The sequence below is a fragment of the Myotis brandtii genome, unplaced genomic scaffold (assembly GCF_000412655.1).
Source record: "Myotis brandtii unplaced genomic scaffold, ASM41265v1 scaffold583, whole genome shotgun sequence".
NCBI lineage: Eukaryota > Metazoa > Chordata > Mammalia > Chiroptera > Vespertilionidae > Myotis > Myotis brandtii.
Window position 1 is genome coordinate 1795609 of NW_005370191.1, and position 4117 is coordinate 1799725.

The 4117-nt window shown below is 58.0% G+C and overlaps 1 long non-coding RNA gene across 1 annotated transcript; it reads right to left on the reverse strand.

Annotated features, from left to right (window-relative positions):
• Positions 1-7: 7 nt before the first annotated feature.
• On the reverse strand, positions 8-4111 carry LOC102245576. The gene is made up of 6 exons (XR_314302.2): positions 3644-4111; positions 3134-3196; positions 2977-3012; positions 1062-1112; positions 466-567; positions 8-112 (listed from the first exon to the last, which is right to left on the reverse strand). It is a non-coding gene; the product is annotated as an uncharacterized LOC102245576 (long non-coding RNA).
• Between the last annotated feature and the right edge of the window lie 6 nt (positions 4112-4117).

Sequence of the window (4117 nt, forward strand, 5' to 3'; positions counted from 1 at the left end):
ATTCTGCTGGGGCGACCCCCATCCGCTGCCGCCTGACAGGGAAGGCGATCGGCTCCCGCTGGACCGCTGGCTGCCCGTCTTCCGACCTTCGCCTCGGGGCTTGGGGCTCAGCCTGGGGCAGGGGAGGTGAGGAGAGCCGGCGTGGGACGCCCCTCTACAAGAGGCCGCTTCCCGCAGGAAGGGCAGCTCCCTACCCGCCTTTGCACTGGGCCGGGAACGTTTCTATTTAGAGAGCCAAGCCCCACGCACACTGCCTTGATTTCCATTCAAGGTCTGGGATGCCTAGCCCAGTTCCAAGTTGGCACTGGCACTGCCCTGGTAAACTACCCACTGATTAATTGCTGCTTGTCTACCAGCCGGGCTCCCCAGCCTCGAGTATATTTAATACGCAGAAAGCCGAGCTCAACCCCAGCAGAAAGCCGGGCTCAGCCACAACCTGAGCGCTCCCAGGGGCCCGGGACCTACCTGCTGGGCGATCTGGAATCACTGTCCTGGGAGGAGAGTGAGGGGCTGTGGGAACTTCCGCTGCTGTGGCGATGGGACCTCCGGCCTGGGGACTCATGTGGCCTGGGAGAGAAACCAGCCTGTACCTAAGTTCTGTTTCCTGATGGAAGCCACAGCTGACCAATTTCCCCTCCCCAAGTCTCCTACAAAAATAATGCAAAGGCTGTCCACACTGCTGCAAAGCCCAGCCAGGCCCTGTGGACCATTGGTGGGAATTAGGAGAAGGTGCCTTTTTCTCCAGATAACCCCAGCCCCCCAAGACCTCACTCGTCCCTCAGCTGTTGTCTTGTGACCCTGGAGAGGTGCAGGGGAGTTACAAGGACTGAGCTTGAAAAGACCCTGGACCCGGAGGCAAGAGGCCTGGGTTTCAGTTCCAGCTCTGCCACTGACTCGACTCTCGAGGGCTCTTGGCTTACTCTCTGGGTCTGAATGTTTCCACCTGGGCAGGGGGTACAAAATGAACTACCTTCAAGAGCCTGATTCTGTGATTCCAGGGGGCCGGGTTTGCTGTGTGGGAAGAAGGGCTGAGGAGCTGGAGAATGGGGAAGAGTGCTCACCTCTTCCTCTCTTTGTTCTTCTCTTTTCTTTTGCTCTTGGGGCTTCGAGATCTACAGAAAGCAGAGGCTAGGTGACAGCACAGCCTGAGCCAGGCAGGGGAGAGTGAGCCTCCAGGGAGCCCAGCTGTCCTATGTGTGAACCTGAGATTTGTTCCCCCCTCTGACCTGAGCCTTCCTGACAGATATGGAATTGCCCATCCCACTCCATGCTCTGGTTCCTTCGATTCTGCCAAGTCTGTCCCTTCCTTCTCCAGTAGATCCTGGCCCATGATCACCTTCTGCCCGGGCCCTAACTGCTGCTCCCTCTGGGAGTGCTAAATGGTGATGTGGCCACATACCCAGAAGGAAGGTTGACCTGCCTTTACTGGTATCTTCTGCATCAGTCTTGGGACAGGCCCCTCTGATGAGTTATCAGGGTGGGGAGTGGCCCTCCACACTTCATTTGTGTTCCCTATGCCCTAGGTCTCCTCGGATGGGGCCGCCCAGGCAGAGCCCAAGCCTCCTGCTTCTCTGTTCTCTAGACTGTGGCCCAGCCCAGGGTCAGTCACCAGGGGCTTAGAAAATAAATGCTTTCCCTTGGGTGTGATTTTCCTGCCCTTGGGCATGATCTCCCTGCTTTTGGATTACTCCTCTGGACCCCTACCCCATCCCGTCCAGCTCTCTGGGGTGGGCCCCACAGCCCAATTCCTGCCTTTGATTGAGAGCCTTCTGATTAGCCCTCTAAGGTCTCACCTCATGTCGGGTCCCATAGGTCTCTCAGCCCCACCTCCCTGATGCCACCAAATTCTGACTCAATCCTCCAGTCCTGAACAGATGCTTTCTTCTGACCAAAAATGAGGTGATGCTAAGAAACACTGGGAGGTATTTCTCACAGGATCAAAAGGAATGGGAGGCAGATCTGGGAAGGAGCAGGGACGAAGTGAGGGGGCAAAAGTTTGGGTGAAGAACCCATGTTGCATGCTTGGGGCCTCAGTCTCCCCATCTGGAGCTATCTAGCCTAGCTCATCTCTAGGTCCTTCCCAGGACTGATAGGTGCTGGCCAGAGGATCTGTACAAGCTGATGGGACATACTGAGGGCAGCAGGGGCCAACACTAGCCTAGAAGGACTGGGGGAAGGGAAAGAGGAAACTGGGGAGATTGGAGGGCCAGGATTAGGTATCCAATTAGGCTCCTTCCCCCCTGGCAAATGGCCACGGGCAAATACACACTGCAAAATGGGGCTGGGGACTCTGCTCCTCCTCAGGGCTGCTGGGAGGGGCTCTGGCTCTCATGCCAACCACAGGGATGTGACTGCCCCACATCTTTCCCTCCATGCTGAGTGTTCTACTTTCTCCACCCCTGCTTCTGCCTGAGCTCCTATCTTTCACTTCCTCCTGTCCTCTCTCCCAATCCATCCTGAGTAAGTCACTGTCCTGCTTCAAAGGTTCATGTTGGCTCTCAGCCCTGCCTTGGTGGAGGCCATCTCCATAGCAGTCAGGCCTGTTGGGGGTTGGCACCTGCCCCTCAAGATTCTCCACCTCTAGCCACAGCCCACCCACTCTGTCTCTGCCAACTGAGGCATCCTTCTATCTGGCATGCCCTTTTCCTGCAAATTCTGCCTTCTAACTGACACCTCTACGGACACACCTCTTAGATACTGGGCCTGCTGTATTGTCTGGAAATTCTTGGGGTCCCTACATCAAGGCTGACTCATGGGGCAGGCAAGGATTGCAAATCACTGGTCTTCATTGTCCTCCCCCCACCCTCAGTCCCCTGCCTGGGGCTAAGAAGGAGTCCCTGGAGGGGGAGGGCAGAGCAGGGCAGGACCCTCAAAACCCCCCCTCCCATCATGGCTTCCTTTGGGCCTTGGTCTCTGCAGGGGGGCACCAGCCTCTAACCATATCCTACTATCACACCGCCATAGGGCACCGCTCACCTGTGCCGTCTCTTCCTCCTGGACCCAGAATCAGACCTGTAGGGCCATACAAGGGTTCTCTTGAGTCCATCTGGGGTGACTCAGGGACACCCAAGCAGCACAGCCCTGGTCCTGGGCCCCATGGAAGTGAGAGGAAGCCCCAGGAGAGGGAGGGTACCTGTCTTTGCGGTGCTTCTTCACACTCTTCTTCTTCTTTCGCAGGGGTGAGGAGCTCCCACAGCTGCGGACAAAGGGGTGGGAGGTGGGCTCTAGTGAACTGGGGCCTGGGAGGTGGAGGGGCAGCTGGAATGGCTAGGGAAGGCTGGGTGCCTAGGGCTCAAAGCTGGAAAGGGGATTCCAGGCCATGAAGCCAACTGCCTGCTGTACAGAGTGAACCGAGGCCCAGAGGGTTGGCAAGGTCCCTAAAGGTAGTTGATGGAACTGCCTGTGTTGTCCCTGGTCACCCTTCTAGCCTCCTTGGCATTGTGAGAGGGGGCTATTTCAAACCAAAGGCTGGAGGCTGAATGGTGGGAGTTCTGGCCTTGGTGGGGAAAAGCTGCTGGTGTCCAAGGTCCAGGCGCTGAGGTCCAAGGCCTCCTGCCACTGGAGATGGCCCTGAATCTCACCCACCCACAGACAACCCCCCCACCCCAACCCTTCCTGGTCCTTGCCCGCCTTCATCACTGACCTGCACTCCGAGTCTAGTCTCCTCTTTTTGCTGAGGGTCAGGGGAGAAAGAAGGACAGACAGTTGGACGGGGTTAGTTGGGTCCCCAGACGATTGCCAGGGTCTCACTCAGGACAGGGGAGGGGGAACCACAGATGAGACCCTGGCAAACCCCTCCAACCCAGGCCCCTCACACAGGGGTGGGGAGGGCAGGGCTACTGGGGAAGGGCAGAGGGGTACCCATCAGGTGGACGGGGTCAGTGTGTCTAGTTCTGGGGCAGAGGGTCTGAGAAAGAGGCCAGCGAATCCGGTTCTGAGGTCTGGGGCGGGTGAGTGCCAAGGTGGGGACTCAGAGGGGACGTGGTGAAGGGGAGGGGCTAGTGGAGTGCAGGCCTGGTAAAAGGAAGGGGGTTGAGTGAAGGCGGGGTCAGTAGGGGGAGAGCACTTCGTTAGGGGCCGAGGCTCAGCGAGGGCGGGCTCACAAATGCGGCGGTGG